This window comes from Eucalyptus grandis, chromosome 8, assembly GCF_016545825.1.
Source record: "Eucalyptus grandis isolate ANBG69807.140 chromosome 8, ASM1654582v1, whole genome shotgun sequence".
Lineage (NCBI taxonomy): Eukaryota > Viridiplantae > Streptophyta > Magnoliopsida > Myrtales > Myrtaceae > Eucalyptus > Eucalyptus grandis.
Genome location: NC_052619.1, coordinates 72,348,582 through 72,368,791, shown reverse-complemented (window position 1 = coordinate 72,368,791; position 20,210 = coordinate 72,348,582). Strand labels below are relative to the sequence as shown.

Sequence of the window (20,210 nt, the reverse complement as noted above, 5' to 3'; positions counted from 1 at the left end):
AGACTGTGTCATATCTCTGTCAAGCATGTCCAACTTGGTTGGGGAAGGAATTTCTGGGAACAGAATTACGTACGTGGCTTCCTTTTCCCTTCGAAACATGTGGCGAGAGCGTTGAATGAGTGTTGAATGCCCATATCCTGCCGATGTCGAGCTGAGGCGCAAAACCACCTTAGTTTTTGTGTGGTTCTTGTCTGGTTCTGTTCTTTTCCCTTCTTAATTTGTTGGCTTGCCACTCTACGACGCTTGCAATTATAAATAGCACGAATTATCTTTTCCCAGACCAAATCCTCCTTCGGCCTCTCAGGCAAACAGGTGATACACTAAATTCTTCCCTTGAAGGCTTTTTCAGCGCTGATCACATTAATGGGCCAACACAGATTTTCCTTTGAAGGCTGGCCCAATTATTTAGGGCTTCTTGTCCAATGCGAATTGTAATTTTATTACCACAGCTCTTACTCGTCTTTGAAGTATATATACAAAAACGGGAACATCTCATTAGGAAACGAATTAACGCAATCAATCTCACATACAAATCTCTCGAAGTCGATGTAATTTCAACCTACTTCATTGCTACCATTGATCTTTGGTGTTGCTACCACTACATTCACTTCCAAATACATGATGGGTGATATCTGAGCAAAGTCATGAGAGTCAATGTCTTGCATTAGAGACAAGTTTCCTTATTAACACTATAAGAATAATTCCAATAGATATAAGCAAACCGTATATGATTCTTATAAAAAAATGTTTTTTCAGATGACATGATCAGTGACTTTTTTATTACATAAATGACATCAAATCAATATATTGATGTCAATAACCTCAAGATCGCTTGCTTAAAAAAAAAAAAATTCTGATTCTGTATAATATTTTACAAATATAAATAGATAATACATATGAACATTTGCTTTGTTCGGAAATAAAATAATAAAAAACTACTTTACCTCAAAAGAAATAATTAAACCAAATCCAACCAAGTTTTTTTTTTTTGGCGGTTTAGTTTAGTATAAGAATACCATTTAAAAAAAAACGGTTCACAAATCAAATTGAATTGTTTTATGGGGTTTGATTTGGTTTCAACTTTTTCTGAAACTAAGCTGAATTACAAAACGGCATTATAGCAATTATTAATTTTGTTAATTAGTTTTACCATCCATATATAAAGTAGCTTGTTGAATTAGGTTTGATTTTCATTTTGTGTGAATATATGAACTGTTGTGAGTGTCATGAAATTGTTAAAGTTGGAGACAAATAAGTGAAAGAAGAAAGAAAAATTATACCTAATCAAACGGGGAAAAAAAGATTTGGCTTTGTGGGTTCTTGACTATAAAACGATTTACTTTAGTATCACTTTCCTTCGAACCGTAATTATGCAGTTGGTTTAATTTAACGTCCAAATCGCATCAATTACGTTACTCACTTTCTGATAGTTACAAATAAGGAAGTAAGTGTTGTGAAAGAACGTCGAGGCAACTACACATGTACATATGGACTTCCCTTTACAACAATTACAAATACATTAAATGAAAAAAGTCATATAATGTTATTTGTAATGAAATTCATTCAATTATTTACACAAGAGGAGTCACATGAGCCTCATTTCTAGAAGAAATTCTTCCCGGTGGTCTAACGGAGGACCCAAAAACAAAGAATCAACAGCAATTACTTCAAGTACGACAACTAGGGTCTCCAATTGTTCATGGGATCGTTCTACCTCGCCGGGCTCACCACGACATTTTTTGTGTCTTATCCGACGAGGTAGCTTTGGAGGAGCCTCACCGTGCTCATCGCCGGGATTGTCTTCATCCCCGGGTGTTTAACGTTGCAGCTCAAGAGCAGGTGATGCTCATCATTGAATAAATTTTGTTCGAGTGTGGTGCTGGCTTCACCAATTAGGTTCACATGTATACATGTGTGCACAGAAAAATCGTGACTGTGATATCTATCATGTGATTGTGATTGTGCCTTGAAATGTGAGCCAAAATGGTTGTCGTTATACATCATTTTTAACTGTTGTATTGAAATCCTGATCAATGATGATCTGAAAGCATGTGAAATAAAGTTGGAGCACATTATTTATTGTACTAAAATCTTGACAAATAATGACATGAAAAGATATGAAATATATTAAGATATGAAATATATTGTGAGTGGGTCGTAGGCCCACGAAGGACAATTTATCCATCACGACAAGTTATCTTTTTCACTAAGAAATAACAAAAAGTGATATTTCACCATCACATACGAAAAAAGGGGGTTTTTTTTTTTTTATTTTTCCCACTTTTGATAGGAGTTCCTTATTAAAAAAACAAAAAGCAGAAGAACCAGAAAAACGGCTCTATCACTTTTGTAAAGTTATTTCCCTTTTGATAAGTCTAAGTTAAATTGGACATGGTTTTTGGCCTCATAACATGAAATACATCAATTATTTCATTGCTTTTCTTAATTTCGTTTGAAAATAAAGCCATTAGTTCCTATATATATATTTGCTTTTCAGTTTTCCAAAATATTCATAATTAAAGTAGGTTTCATTCCACAGCTTCTTATTGATCGTTTGACCAAATTTCTTCTTATACAATAAAGCGGACATGTACATGAGATCACAATGGACTTCCATTTTCCAAATTCTGTCTTGATGTCCTCCTTCATCGAAATCCTAATCACCTTTTAATTTTTTTTCCTGATATAGATATCGTGAATTTTTTATCTTAATCAGCCGATACTTTTATGAAGATAGAGATAGCTTATGTTACTTTGCAGCTTTTCCATGTGATTGCGACATTTCATTTTTTGTTTTTTTTTTTTTGCTTTTGTTTTTGTTTTTTTTTTTTTGTATTGGACATTGACTATCTTCGAATCATCCAGTGGATGCTGACACGTCTAGTTGATACATATTCTAATAATTTTTCCTTTAAAAAGCCCTTTCGGCTATTGGTTTGAATGAACGTGGCTCTATGAAACTCTGAGTCCAATCCAAAGTTCAGACCTTTTTATTTTAATTTACCTTGTTCCATTTTCCCTCAGCTTAAACTTCAAAATTCAATTCAACTGCCTACGAAGAATCTCTTCTTTCTTGTCTAACGAATAATTGTTTAATTTTGTAGGCCATGGGATTGAAAATAAATGATTTAATCTAGCATAAATCAAATGTGGCAAGTTATGATTAGACCATCTACTATGATTCTGATGATTTTGGGGTTAAAAATAATCATCAAAGACCATACTTAGCATGGCTACTAATCAATCCATCACCGTAGAAAGAGATTTTTCTCCATTTCGGAATGATTGAATTCCTACTATATTTTATTACTACAAATTTGCATACTCTATAACAAAATATAACTCTTAATTAAAGTGAATCGTAGGGATTTTCGTCGGATAATAGATGATTTGTTCAAAAGGACAAACTATCTTTTTAGATAAGGAAGAACGTAAGTTGATATTTGAACATCAGGTAAGAAATTTTTATTTTTCTTTGGATAGGAGTTCCTATAGAAGAAGAAGAAGAACAGGCTCTAGCACGTTAAATCATGTAAACTTTTTCTCCTTTTGATAAGCCTAAGTTAAATTTGACATGATTTTATGACCTTGATAACATTAACATGAAAATACATCAATTATTTTTTCTCTTTTCTCAACTTCTTTTGGGGAAAAATAGAAAAGAGTTGTTGGTTTCCAACATTATACAATTTTTTTTCCTATTTTCCAAAATATTTAGAACTAAGAAAGGTGTCCTTACCAGCTTCTTGTTAATCATCTAACCAAATTTCTTATTATGCAATTATGCAAGCACACTTAAATGTAAATGAGATGAGAATGCAATTTCCAATTTCATTATGATGTTTTCTTGGTCCTTCTTCCTCGAAGTCCTAATAATCTTTTTATGTTTTGTCCAGATATAGATATCGTAACTTTAATTAATTGTTCTTTAATTATAATCTGCCAACTTTAATGATGATTGTGATATATTTTGTTGATTGGCAGTGTTTCCGTGTGATTGTGATATTTGTTTTTGTTGGAAGAAAGTCGGCGGAAGATGACTAACCTCTTTCAGATGCGCAATGAACAATTTGTCCCTGAATGATTGTTGAATTGCGAACGAATCACGAACAAAAATACTCCATGTTGGTCTAAATGTAATCATGAGGAAAACATTCGATTTTCACAGCGCAAATACCATTTGTTCTTGTAAATGAGAAATGAAACACCTTCTTTTTCTTTTGATGGAAGGGGACAAGAAAAAGGAGAGAAATTTCTAAAAGTACGTTCTACCAACCATACCAACGGTTATCTTTAGAAAACTTTTATACAACTCCCTCATACCCTTTCAAATGGTGTTTTTCCATCGTAGAATATCAAGAAGAAACGATGCGTTATCATTGCACCACATTATGGACGTACTAAATAAGTACAACATCTCCCACTTGGACATGATTGGCTTGATAGCACTCTATCAAGAATATAAGGCATGCAAAATTCATCAACTTTATAAAATAATTTATACTAGCAAGTCACACGACTAGTGAGTATACCTACACTTGGAAGCACAAATTATGCACCCGTTAGGAACGACATAATGGCTACAACCCTAAAAAGAAATAAACAATTGATATCTCACAGTGCCAAAAACATATTTTGTTACATTAATCAAAGTATAACTATTTCGTAAAAGCTATAGTTGACTATTCTAAAAAAAAAAAAAAACACAATGTATTTACAATTATATCCGCAACCTAATAAGATTATATAATTAGTCAACCAGTAAATACATGTGATAGATGTAAAACAACAATAATCTTCTTTTGCACTCATGTCTCTCTCCATTTTAGAACAACTGCTTTCTTATATACGTCCCATAAAACCATCTCTATTCATGACCGTCGGTAACATGCTAAAATAACAACATTTATATTTCACTTCGAGAATATAGTTAAAAGTAATATATGACACAAAATGAGGAAAATTATAAATTGCATTAGGGGCTCACACAATGAATAAATAAGGATAATTTTACTTGCATTCCCTTATTGGTTGTATAATGCACATGTAGTATGAATTATATGCTATAGTGGATTTCTCTTTCTATAAGAGCGTATGTTATTTATTAAATATATCTACTATACAAATCTTAGCCTAAATATACCACCACCCTCAGCGGTGCAGCTGGCTCAAGCGTTCTCCTCCTCACGAAGGAAAGAAATTCGAATCCTAGAGGTATGTTAGGGATTCTTACCTGGAGTACCGTAGTGATGGATCCTGTAGTCGCTCCCTCAGGGTTTGCTTGCCAGCTGTCAGCTTACGAGGTTCCTTGGGTTACAAAAAAAAAAAAATCTTAGCTTAAACATAATCACGCACTTTCTCACGTACTCATGTTTAACTCAAGGGCTATATCAGCTTTCTATAGCATCCAATTAAGTACTCGCATCCGGCATCTATCAAGCATACATGATTGTGAGATTTTCACGTTCGGTTTTATTATAAACAAATCACAGACCTCATCTTGACTCCAATCAATGTGACATAATATTTTATGTACTAAACTTGCTCTTCAACATTTATTTGTACATAACATCTAATCTGAACGTGCTAACTATAATACTTGAGATGATTGCTCATGTACATGAGCCAATCATTGCCCGCTGACATACTTTTCAATAATATATATGTGTATGTGCTAGTCCCATGATGGATTTATACTTATTGATAAAACATCAAGTTACTTATAAACAAATAAGTATAATACATATGTCTACATATGCATAAACCAATGATCCTTTACAATAACACATATCACATTCTACGCAATCCTAGTGATATCTTGTGGGCCAAGAATATGTCTGTAGAAACAACCTTCGTAAATGGATCATCAACCATTTTATTGGTTGAAATGTATTGTAGGATCACTTCTTTCTGCGCTATTATATTCCTTATGAAGTTATTTTTTATGTCAAGGTGCTTCGTCCTTCCATGATACTTGGGATCCTTCACATAGGCAATGACTGCTTGACTATCGTAATAAACTATCACCGGTCTTAGAACCTCAGTGATAATGGCTAAATTTTCAATAAATGTTTTAGCTATAGTAGAGCATGCAATAAATTCTGCATTTATTGTAGATAAAATTGTGCATGTCTTTTCTTGTTTTTCCAAGAAATTGCACATTCATTGAACAATAATGCATATCTAGAAGTCGATTTATGCTAATCTAGGTCTCCACCACAATCAGCATTTGAGTAGCTTAACAAGTATAAATCATTTCTTTGGTAACAAAATCGATAATACATGGTACATTTTAAGTATTTCAAGATTCTTTTTACTACTTTCTAGCGTGCTTGACCGAGATTTGATTGATATCGGTTCACCAATCTTATGACATAACATATGTCGGGTCGAGTACACATCGTAGTATACATCAAACTTCCTATCGTACTAGCATAAGAAACGATTTTCATTACTTGAATTTCTTTTGGAGTCTTAGGATACATCTTAGTACTTAGGCCTTCACCTTGCATAACAGGGTGTCAATGAGATTACAGTGCTGCATATTGAAATGTTCAAGAATCTTCATTTTATAAGACACTTGTGATAAAGTAAGGAGTTTCCTTGATCTATCTATTTCTATTTTAACTCTTAATATATAAGCAGTTTCTCTCATGTCCTTCATTTCAAAATTGGAGGACAACCATTTTTTGATAGTAATAACCAAAATCTTGTCATTTCTAGCCAATAGAATATTGTCCACATAAAGAGATAAAATCATAAATTTATCTTCTGATTGCTTGACATATATACAATGATCTTCTTCAATTATCGTGAAACCAAAAGTTGTTATGGCTCGATGAAAACGAAGATACCACTGTCTAGATGATTGCTTAAGGTCATATATCGAGCGATGAAACTTACAAACTTTATGCTCTTGACTTTTAGCTATGAAACATATTGGCTGCTTCATATAGATTTCATCATCTAGTTTTCCATTGAGAAATGCCGTCTTTACATCCATTTGATGTAATTCAAGGTCTAAATGTGCAACGATAGCTAGAATAGGCGTATTGAAGCAAACCTTACAATGGGTAAAAAAGTTTCCTCATAATCTATACCATTTTGTTGAGTATAACCTTTCGTCACAAGATGAGTCTTATACCTTGCAATAGATCCATCTACCTTTCGCTCAATCTTAAAGACTCATTTGTTTCCAATGGCTTTGCGATTATGTGGTAGATCAACCAAGTCACAGACGTGATTTGCCCTTGTTGACTCCATCTTATCTTTCAAATTTTTTCTCCATTCTTCCTTATCAAAAGATGAGAGAGTCTATTGAACAATCTTTGGCTTGGCATCGTCTTTCCAAACAATTATAAATGCTTCCCCTTCAATCTCAAAATAACGAGGAATATTTTTACGATTATTTTTGTGCAACTAAATTTCACTTGAATTCGGTTCACCATGTGATGCAACACTCCCATTAGGTTTTGTATGTTGAGGTAAATCTTCATTTCTATCTACAACATTAGTAGTGTGTGGTTAGAATCTTCCATTTCATATAATTTGAAGTCCTTATTAATTTCACATCTACTAGGAAAATCATTCTTCAAGAATGTGACATCTCGTGATGTCACGCCCCGATCCTCGGACGCGCGCACATCCTTCTACTTGGTCGATTTTAGAATGCGATATCCCAAGACTATGTATCGCCGACCCTTTCTTTTTATTAAGCACATGCGGAAGCAGTTATAAATCCCCAGACAATAAAACAATGAGATAGGAAAGCAGGCCATATTTTTCATATTGAAATTCACAACCACACTTTCATTAACAGCACAACTCATAGAGTATTTACAATACTATTTACAACATAAAAGTCTCACACCTATCTACACTAAGACAGGGTTTATAAAAGGGATGGGATCTCAATCCACATCTGGGTTATATTCAAGATCCCTCTCTGGATCATCTTCTACTTCAAAATACTTTCTCCCCTTCAGGTTCTTCTTTTCCTTAGCTTCTCCTCAGGGTCCTGAAATGGTTATTCAATAACCAATGAGACCACGTCTCAGCGAGTCCTACCCCCTACGACTCGATTAGTAAACTAATACGCCATACGGTTGCCTAAGCACAACACGAGTCAGAGGACTTACCTTGGCCTCAGTTCCAACCTACAATTCAAGGTTAAACATAGATATTCAAACAATTCACGACATCCGATCAAGCATTGATCAATCGACTAAGTCGATTACATGTCAGCCAGACCCTTTCTAGGTCATTCCCACTCATACCATGAATTTCCAGTGGTGTACTCATTCACCAAATCACATGTGTTTCTCGGGCGTCGTTTTCGCCAATGACATACCGATCACCGACACCGTGCGTTCTTTAAGGCGCCGTTTTCACCAGTGATAACCTTGATCACCGAACCACGTGTCCTTTCAAGGGCGCGTTTTTCGCCAAGGTGACATCGGCTATAGACAACATCGTGCGTTCTTTAAGGCGCCGTTTTCACCAGTGAAATTCCCATAATCACCGAACCACGTTTGTCTATAAGTCATTTACGTGCGTTCTTTAAGGCGCCGTTTTCGCCAATGATACTTCCAATCACCGAACCACGTATGTCCAATAATATCGTACCTGATTGGTCTCATCATTCTCCCTACTATATAGCCCATCAACGTACTGGCGCTATATATCCATGCTTGGCCATTACCAATCAAATATTCAATAACAAACAATTTAGGACAATTCCTATAATTCCACAATAAATTCAATTCCACACAACGTAGAGCTTAATTAAATAAACGGACTGCACCACGACAATCGGCACGAAATTCCGGTCACCGCCATCCCGGATGAATTTCCGGAAAAATAATTAATTAAATAAATAAATTTCGAAAATAAATAAATAAACATTAAAAATCCAATTTAGGCCTATATTGCCTTATTGGAGCCCGAAACGGTCGGGAAAAATCCCGAGATACATTCAATAAATAACCAAACATTTCTACTTGCTAATAGCTAGGTCTAACCACCTAACATGCATCCTCAAGTCACTAATTTAATTGTTCTAACCTAATCTAACCACCTAAGTGCATGTAATTAAATCTAACCAACCTTAAGCATAATTAGCAAACTAATAAAGCATTAGTGAGTAAAACTCACTTGATCAAAAGCGGGAATCGAATCACTGCACGACGGCGACGCGACGGCGGCCGAAATCGGACTTTCGACAACACCGGCGGGCTTGGGACCGGGCCTTGACCTTGGCCCAACAAATCTCAGCCCAATTGAGGTTTGTTCTTGCTTTTGGGCCAGACCCAAGTTGAATTGGGCCTGCTGAAATTTCTGGACTGACTTCACTTGGGCTTCAAATTTCTTTGCTGGAAATTGGGCCTCAATTTCAGTTGATGGGCTGCTGAACTGGGCTTGACTAATTACTTCACTTGGATTGAACTGGGCTTGAAGATTGCAGGAGATTGGGCCTCAATAAAATTCTGCTGATGGGCTGCTATTGGTGAGATTCGATTGGGCTGACTTGCGGGGCTTATGCAGAAGCTTCGCTGGGCTGTAGAGTTGGGCCGCAATCCACGAAGAGATTTGCGTGGGCTGCTTCGGTCTTCGCTGGAGGGTGCTGCGACTTCAGCCAGTCAATTGCTTTAGCAATTGAGTTACACGAAGGAGAAATGGAGGCCACGTGAACGAGGCAGCAAGCGGGGATTCAATGAAATCAACGGTGGAGGAAATTCTCGGTCAGCTTGCTAGCTTCTGTGGCTGACCAACCTCAGTGGAATCGGGGCTTCAAGCGGTCAACCAAGAGCTCCAATTGAAGCTGTTGTTGACCGAAGTAGGCGTACACACGGCCAAGTGGCAGCAAGCTTGGCTGAATCAGCTTCGGTGGAAATAAAGACAAACGAAAATGGGCTTTGCTGGTAGGGAGAATTTGGTGGAACTGCTGCAGGGATCTTCGCTGGAGAAGCAACGAACGGCAGCAGCTTCAATTTGAGGCTTCGTGGGAGTCGGTCAACCAGCGCTTCGGTGGAATGAACTTCCGCAGCTACTGGACGCGTGGAGGCTTCACTGGACGCACGAAGAGAGGAAGCAAACCGTGGACGGTGCGGCTCCTTCCTGCAATGGTTGACGTTGGACTCGCGGCAAGAGGAGAAGACTCGGTGAATGGCTTCGCATGGGGCAGCTTCGGTAAGTCTTTAATGTTGCTGGAGGAGACACGAAGTAGTGGAGATGGGCGCTGCTTCAGAGGTCAACAAAAGCTAGTTTGTTGACTGCATATGGAGACAAGAAGCAGCATCAATTGCCGCTTGATGCGTGGCCAGCTGCAGCGTGAGACAAGGAGGTCCACGGAAGAGAGAAAGGGGCTTCGATTTTCTCGAGTGAAAGAGAGGAAGATGGAGGGGAAACCGCACAAAGAAAATGAAAAGGTAGAGAAGCAATTCACGGTAGCAAGATGGAGAGGATGAGGAAGAGGTGGGCCTAAGCTTGATATTTTGCAAGAATATCTCCATGAATCACTCTTAGCCAAGTAAAAACACTTGGCCTTCATTAGGCCATCCAAATGACTTCCATAACCTCTCGTAGTCAATATTCTTTAGGGTGAGGGGATGATACGAATTTCACCATTTGAACTTCAATTTCTCCAATAAATTCCCAAATTGAGGTCCATTTTGACGTAGAAAATCCCAAATGATTTTCTATAAATCCCCGACACACAACGGCTTAGTCTGAAAGTCCAATTTCCCATTAATTTAGCCAATCTGAACGTTTGCCAAATTTCCGCGACGTCCGAACCTAATTTCCGTAAAATTTCCCGAATCTTCGAAAATCTTCTGAGACTGCGTTGATGCTCCTAAAATTTATTGTGACATGGCCAAAACTTCAATTTCTGAAATCGGACTCGACCGGCGGTTAATTTTCATTCGGCGCGTTTTTAGCGTGACCTAGACTATCGGGTAGTTTTCAGAACTTTTTAAGGCAAATGACCCGTGGTCGATTTTCTTCGAGCCACTATAAATCCACTCGACTCAATGGCGACTCTTGATTGTCGTGAAAATCTCGAGGATTCAATTACGGACACATGGTACCAAAACAATAAGAAAATCAGTCTAGTGTCGGCCGATGAGAATTTTCTAATTTAGTGGTGTCACCCACGATTAGCCACACATCTCAGTCGAACCGACCTATCTCTGATCTCTAATCGATTTTATACTTTGCGCCGCAATGGCCTCTAGAGATAGACACGGTCAAGAAGCCGATTCCGATCGAGTTCTCAAGTCTATTGCCTTAAAATTCCTTAATAATTTCCCCAGCTAGTCTAGTTATCTCGAGAGTGATCGGCTCTGAGAATAACCCTATAGACGCGTCAATGAAATGCCCGATTAATTCAGTAGAAGACATGGTTGAAAATTTGGGATGTCACACGTGACTCCATTTCAGTCATACTTCCATCAACTTGTTCACCTATGAACACGTACCTTTAGAAGTGTTCAAAATATCTTATAAACATATATTTCTTCTTTCTATGACCTAATTTCTCATTTTTGTAGGAAGAATCATGAACATAAGTTGCACATCCCTATGGATGTAGACTACTTAAGTCTGTTTTCCTATCGTTCATAACGCATCTTCCTAATATGAGATAGGTAAATTTGCTTGCGCCATCATAGACCTAACCAGTTCAATAGGGTTCTATTTCTTCTCTTAGCTATTTCATATGAGTTGCAATGAAAATTCAGTTTTAGTCCATTTACCGAATGGTTTTCTAGTTACTTTTACCGCTAGAGAATGTTCATATACGGGTAGATTAACATTAGTGAGCAACTCAAAATGCATTCTCTAGCTAATATTTACATTTTTTATAATCCGATGTGATCTAATCTAGCATGCCAAGTACTTGCATCAATCTCAACATTACTAAAAATGCAATTAAAAAAAAACAACCATCAATAGTAACATTGTACTGATCATAGTCAAGGTCTAACACCATAAAACCATTCAATACATGACCTGAATCATAATAAATTTTTCAAAACTAAATGTCAACACAATCACTATGAAAATTCAATACATAACCTAAGCTAAGAAGAACAATTATGGAGACTAAGTTTCGTTGATATTTGGAGCATAACATCATGTAGGAATAGGTTTCGATCACCACGTAAAATTAATTTACATGTGCCGATACCTTTCATTTCAATTCTTGAGTTATTCCCAACATATATCCATCTTCTTTCGGCTGTATCTGACGATATTCTACAAATACTTCTCGGTCTCTAGTTACGTGGTCTGTTGCTCCTAAGTCTATAGTCCACGATGGAAAAGATTCAGCAGGCATTACAATGCTAAAAAATAAAAGCATTACTTAAAGTAATGGAGTAATATGGTACCTATTTTAGCTTAGTACATTTACGAGTAAAGTAATCCATATTGCCATAATTATAGCATTCATCTTAGCATTGTCCTTCTTCCCACCATATTTCTTGTGTCGGAATGTCTTAACCCTCTTAGGTGCTTGATTATTTTTTTTTTCCTTTATTGTTAAATTGATGATTCTTTTTGCACTTAAAGCTCAATTTTAGTAACATAAGCATGGTAGAGGATCTTGCAGCCTCCAGGTGCTCATCCTCTAATTCCAAATGACACGTTATATAATCAAAAGCAACAATATTCTCATTATGCATTATGTTGATCTTCATATGCTGCTAATTGTTAGGCAGAGACGTTATAACAACCTGAACTTGTTGTTCATCCATAAGAGAGTGACTTGCTGACTTCAGCTCACGAATCATGTTTGACATCTCTCAAAGATGCTGCCTCATCGTTACATTTGGACGCTTTCAATATATGTCAAACTTGATAGTGAGTCTCCTCAATTTAATAATAGATGTACCCTCAAACTTATCTTTCAAGGGAACCCATATTGCTTGAGCTTTATCATAACTTTCAAACTCACACATGAGATAATCTTGTATACAGCTCAACAATGTGATGCGAGCAATGCTATTTTTCTTTTTCGAAGCTTGATAAGCTTCTAGATCTCTCCTGTGTTAAGCTGAAGTTCCATGCTCAAATTCATCCATGGTGTGGTTGAGGGTTTCCAAAATTTCTTACTCCTCAAGGATGTATTGAACCTTTTGGTGCCAAATATCATAATTGTCATTGTTAAACTTCTCACCATTATTGAGGTCAGCCACAATGATCTTGGATGCCGAAGTTATAATCAATCGCTATAATATATTGACATAATAAACGCATAATCAATATTAGCACACTTTTTAGAGTAACACACATATTTAATTTGCAGCAAATACAAACTAAATTAATGATAATTCAACAAAAGATATAGAAACGAAAGTTCACTATGTTCCCAATCAACTCCTGTGTATGATTATTCTATTATCATTAATTAGTTTAATTCGCGCAAATTGTAAGTTCTAGGTGAGAACTCCTTCGAATTCTACTAACCTACGAACTCCCACTAGAAAAAATAATTATATGACTTCATGTAATTTCTACATTTTTCCATTAACACAAAATCATAGCATGATGTGAACCAACATACAAAAAATAATCATGTTACAACTATAATCAAAATGCAATTCAACATATAACGGAAAAAAATAAGGATTTCCTACCATTGTTCGAATTTTCTTGGAAGTAAAACATTACAAGTATATTAAATTATATACATGCTACCATCGAACCAAGCTCTACACATCATATATTATATCATTTTTATCTAGGCAAGCTATTGTATTTCTAAAAACATAAGAAATACAAGCTAAAAATGAATAAACAACATATTTAAATCCCAAAAATACACGTACTTAGGGTTCCCTCCAAATTTTTATACATTTATAAAATTCAAAAATATAAAATAAATGTACACAATGTAGAGAACAACCAGACGAACCAAACGTTGCTGACCACGCTCCCATCCGACATCACACACGCCACATGCATGCCCACATGTGGCGTTGCACCAGCGAGCCTAGAAAGTGTGTAACGATTGATCCAACTGGATTGGTCCGACCGGTGACGCTTGGTCAATCGAGCCTAGAAAGCTCTTTCAGATACGCAATGAACAATTTGTCCTGGATCCGACCGGTTTGAATGCCAAGGAAAGCATCCGATTTTCATAGTGTAAATGCGGTCCAAGGAGAAATGAAATGCCACCGATGGAAGGAGACAAGAAAAAAGGAGAGGAATTTCAAAGTCAATCGGTATCTTTCCATTATAGCATATCAAGGGTCAACGGACGTTTTTAAATAAGTACAACAGTTGGGTTGTTGGTCGACTATCTTGGTTATGAAAGCCGACTCCCTTTAACCTCTTTGTGTCAGATACGCAATGAACAATTTGTCTCTTGGAATGATCGTTGAATCCCTTTAATACGGATGAATCATTGTATCAAACAAAAAAATACTCCACGTTGGTTTGAATGCAATTACAAGGAAATCATTCGATTTTCATAGTGTAAATGCCAATTGTGAAACATCCCTTTAATACCCGTGAAACTTTGTGTCTCCTCCCTCTTTCGAGTCTAATCTAAAGTTCGAGACCTTTTTATTTCATTGTATCCAATTTTCACTTACTTAAGGACATTGACTATCTTGGAGTTATGCGGATAAAGTTGACACATCCCTTTAATACCTGTGAAACTTTGTGTCTCCTCCCTCTTTCGAGTCTAATCTAAAGTTCGGGACCTTTTTATTTCATTGTATCCAATTTTCATTGACTTAAGGACATCAACTGTCTTGGAGTTATGCGGATAAAGTCGATACATCCCTTTAATACCCGTGAAACTTTGTGTCTCTTCCCTCTTTCGAGCCCAATCTAAAGTTTGAGACCTTTTTATTTCATTGTATCCAATTTTCACAGACTTAAGGACATCGACTATCATGGAGTTATGCGGATAAAGCCGACACATCCCTTTAATATCCGTGAAACTTTGTGTCTCTTCCCTCTTTCGAGTCCAATCTAAAGTTCGAGACCTTTTTATTTCATTATATCCAATTTTCACTGACTTAATTTTAATTGTTTAACCCTGCATGACTATGGAGTCGGAAATGCAATATTAGTTATTTGATCTAGCAAAATAAACTGGGCAAGTGCCAATTAGACCACCAGATACAATTTCAATATTTTTGAGTTTAAACATAATCATCAAAAACTATATATAGCATGGCTACTAATTGTTAGCATTCACCGCATAATCACAAAGAAAATAGAGAGTAAAATGAAGAAAGAGAATTTGAAATGCAAGGTTTATTCTTATTCATCCTTAAACTAAGGTTACGTCTAGTTGAGAATTCCACTATAATTAGCATTCGCACCTTTCTGTTACATCCCTCAATTACATTAAAAAGAAAATATATATCCAGTAATATTCGTGGGCCCGAATAAAAACTATTAATAAAATATAGATAAAAAATATATGAAAGCATGGAAACCAAATCAAACCATCGAACCATATGGTATAAATTATTAATTTTGTTAATTATTTTTACCACTTACACATGAAGCAGCCTATTGGAATAGTTTTGATCGTGTGAATTTTGTGTTATTGTGAGTGTAGAATTTGACCTTCTTCTTTTTTTTTTTTCATGTAATTACAAAAGATGGAGAGAAAATAGTGAAAGAAGAAAAATTGATTGAATCGAATCAAACTACAAAAAATGGTTTAGCTTTGTGGGTTCTTGACTATAATTAGGTTTAGCTTAGCTATACTTTTCTTCAAACCGAATTTATACTGTTTGGATTGTGTACTTCTATTCATAACAATTATAAGTACATTATGTGAAAAAGTTATATACGCTAACGTTACTTTTAACGAAACTCATTCACTTTACATCGGTGGGAGTCACATTGATCCCTGATTCCTTGAAGAAATTCATCCTGATGGCCTATCCGAGAACCCAAGAACCAAGAATCAACAGCAATTACTGCAAACATGATAATTAGGGTCTCCAAAAGTTTACGTCATTGTCGTATCTCAAGGAAAGTGTTAAAAAAGTCCTAAATCTTTTGCATTTATGCTAATTTAGTTCTAAAGCTTTTTTTTTCGTGCCAATTTAGTCCTAAATATTTTTACGTTGTGCTAATTCAGTCATTTCCAGCCAATTTTTTGATTGGACACCGGTTGGCTAACGTGGCCTGATTGACATTAATGTTGACAATTTTAATAATATTTTAATATTTTTGAATTTTAATTTTAATTTTTTTATTATTTTTCCTTCTCCTCCTCCTTCCTCCAGTTAGTCGCCGGACCTCGGCAACCGGCCAGAGGCGACGGTTGGTGAGGGAGAGCCTCGCCCGCCCGGCGCGAGGCCGCCCTTGCGGGCACCGGTGGGTGGCCGGGTGAGGTCAACCTCGACCTCGCTAGCCGTCGCCTCTGGCCGGTCGCTAAGGTTTGGCGATTGACTGGAGGAAGGAGGAGAAGGAAAAAAGAAAAAGAATTAAAAGAATTAAAATATTATTAAAAATTATCCACATTAACATCGATCAAGCCACATCAGCCAGCTGGCGTCCAGTCAGCAAAATCCGCCCAAAATTGGCTGAAAATGACTAAATTGGCATTAAAAAAAAAAAAGGTTTAGAATTAAATTGGCAAAACGCAAAAGGTTTAGTACCTTTTTTAACACTTCTTCCGTCGTATCTCCCCAGGCTAACCGAGATGCTGGTCACGTCCTACATGACAAGGCGGCTCAAGAGGAGGCTCGCCATGCTCATCCTTAGGATCTTCCTCAGGTGTTCAACGCTACAGCCCAAGATCTGGCCATGCTCATTCTTGAAAGAATTTTGTTTGGGTGCAGTGTCGGTTTCGCTATTTTGTCCAAACTCACACATGTGCGCAGATTAAAATTCGTAATTATGATTTCTAGCTTGTGCAGTGCGAATGTGCTTTGAAATGCGGTCCAAAGAGGGTGGCGTGATGTTGCGCTTTAGTTCTTGCATTGGAATCTTGATTAAAAATGACGTGGATAGATATGAATTATATCATGAGTGGCTCGTAGGGATTTTCGTCGAGCAAAGGACGAATTGTTCATAAGGACAAGCTGTCTTTTTGTCTAAGGAAGAACATAAGGTGATATTTTAACATCAGGTAAGAAAAGGTTTTTTTCCCCGTTTTTGATAGGAGTTCCTACAGAAAAGAAGAATAAGAAAAAAAAAAAAGGCTCTAGCACATTAAATCATGTAAACTTATTCTCCTTTTGATAAACCTAAGGTAAACTCAAGGTGATTTTTGGACCCTGATAATATAAATTACACCAATTATTTCAGTTCTTTTCTTAATTTCATTTGGAGATAGTCGTTAGTTCCTAATATTATATAAATATTTTTTTCAGTTTTCTGAAATATTCAGAATTAAACAATGTTTCCTTACTAGCTAAAACCTATTGTTAATGGGAAAATTGTCTAAAAAGTCTAAAACCTATTGTTAAATGAGTCTTTTTTTTGGTAAAAATTGTTAAATGATTCTTTAACCTTTTGATATTGCCAAAATCCTAAATGTTTTCTTATTTTGCCAGCTGAGTCTATCCGATTAATTTTAGTTGAAAATCATTGATGTAGACACCAATTATTCGATATGACACAACCAGCATTGATATTGACAAATTTTATAATTTTCTAAATTTAAAAAAAAAGTATTTCCTTTCTTTTTCTTCATTTTCCTTTATTCTCTTCAAAGCCCAGTAACCCTCACTAGTCACGGTTGAGAGTCACGGCCCTTATTAGACTTGGTAAAAAAAATGAAAAATAAAAGGATAAAAAATATTTGCACACATTAGCATCAGCTATCTTATCTGACATCCAATGTCCATGTTAAAATTGGTTGGATATATTTAATTGACAAAATGTAAAAATATTTATAATTCAATTTGCGAAATTTAAATACAAGAATGTAATATGTTTAAATTTTTTTGCATAATTTTCCCTATTGTCAATATCGAATTTCTTGTTATACAATTAAGCAAACACAACTAAAATGTACATGAGATCACAATTTCGTTGTGATGTTTTCTGAGTCCTTGCTCAAAGTCCAAATCATCTATTTTAGCTTTTTCTCTGTTAAGATATCGTAACCCTAATTATCTATTCTTTAAACTTAATCTGCCAATACTTTTATAAAGATATAGATAGATTCTGTTACTTGGCAGCTTTTCTATATGATTGCGACATTCCATTTGTTTTTTATTGGTTTATGGCCCAGAGACATCATATTGGACTTCCGCTATCTTGGAGTCATCCAGTTGAAGCCGACACATCCCATTAAAACATGTTTCAATAATTTTGCCTTTAGAAGAGTCCTTTTGGCTTTTAGTTTCAATGAACGTGGCTCTGGGAAACTTTGTGTGTTCCCCCTCTTTCGAGTCCAATCCAAAGTTTCAGACCTTTTTATATTATCTTATCCCCATTTCACTGACTCAATGTTAATTATTTAATCTGGCAGGCCATTGGAGTCGAAAACAAATATTAGTTATTTAATCTAGCAAAAAATCAACTAGTGGTGTAGCGTTATGAAAGCCAATTTGTGTTATCAGAGCCAAGCTTCCATATCCAACACTATAAGTCCAACTCCAATAAATATAAGCATATTATATATAGATGTTATAAATGCAAAAGTTTCCAAATGATAGAAGGGAAAATATTTTATCACACAAATATCATTATATATAACAGTTTTTAGTTGGACGTGTATTATAAAAATTCTTTATATTATGGAACTAATCATCAATTCTCTTTAGAAGGATATGAAATTAAGTTTATGTTCAAGTAGCATATATGCCACGGTTGCACAAGTCTATCCATCCGATATAGGTTCTTAGGACATCATAACTTAACTACAGTAGAGTGTCATCTTGATGGAGTGCAAGTCATCAATTTGAGCCTAATTTTCCCTAAAACCAATGCGAATAGGTACAATTTTTCTCTGTGGTACTTCACCTTGCTTGTTTTTTGTTCAAAGATGAAATTCTTAATGAAAGTTGGTTGTATTAACATAGTTTTGCAATAATAGCTTGTTCCACGCACGATAAATTGCATTTTATATGTTCTGAATGTATTTACTTTTGAGGGACTTATAGTTTTTCTTGGATCAGGAATAGGAGGTCTAGGAATGGTATTACGTACCAATCCAATTTTATTCTGGCTTTTCCTATATATGCCATGGGGAGACTTTATGGGGCCTTTTTGATGTCAATAACCTCAAAAACGCTTGCTTTTGGAAAAAGAAAAAAAAAAAAAAAAAAACTCTATTGTAGGAGTGCGGTCTTATAATTACAAACTAGACATGAACCTCCGCATTGTTCAATAATAAATAATAGAAAAATCTATTTATCCTAAGATGAATGATTATAAGGACTGAGCAAGAAAAGTTCAAACCGTTCAACCAAATTGACCAAACCCTTTTTTTTGTCGATTTGGTTCGGTTTAAAAGCACTCTTTTGAAAAAAAAAAACAAATCGAACTAAATTCTTTTTTGTGGTTTGGTTTGGCTTCAACTTTTTCCGAAACTAAATCAAATTGCAGAACTAAATTATTAATTTTTTTTGTTTATTTTTGGGAAAATTACCAAAAAGTCCCAAATCTATTGCAATTGTGTCAATTCAGTCCTAAACTTATTTTTTTGATCAATTCAATCCTAAACCTCTTGCAATTGTTCTCAATCAGTCCATCCAGCCAAAATTGGGGCGGCGCCGAATAACATTTTTAATATTTTATTTTTTAAAAAAATAATTTTTTTTTTTTTTTTTTCCCTCATCCCTCCTTTCTTTGGCTCAAGCGACCGCCGGGTTGGCTGGTCACCAGACTGAGGCGATCTGGCGGGGCGAGCCCCTGCTGGACTGAGGTGATTCGGCGAGGCGAGCCCCTGCCGGATCTGGCGAGGGCTTGCCTTGCCCGACGGGGACTCACGCTCGCTCCACCGAGTGAGTGACGGTGTCAACCAAGTGCTTGTGGAGATCGGTCATCCAGCGGAGCCACGACTTGGGATCGGAGGTCAGCACGAGGCACGGGTCCCCCCTGTGCCCGGGCCCCCCGCTGCCGCAGCAGCCGAAGTAGTTGGGGCCGATGAGCCCCTCATGGGGCTGGATCAGCCTCGGGAACATCAACCCCCCAAAACCCTAAGCAAAAAAGCCAACCCACCCACCACCGCCAAACCGAACCGCCCTGCCTGCAAAACCGCCCCCGGAAAGAGCTCTAAT

At 36.3% G+C, this 20,210-nt stretch overlaps 1 protein-coding gene across 1 annotated transcript in view; it reads left to right on the top strand.

Annotated features, from left to right (window-relative positions):
* Nucleotides 1-20,210, top strand: part of LOC104417964 (TMV resistance protein N-like) — a 91,935-nt gene that overhangs the window by 57,399 nt on the left and 14,326 nt on the right. The window lies entirely within an intron of this gene.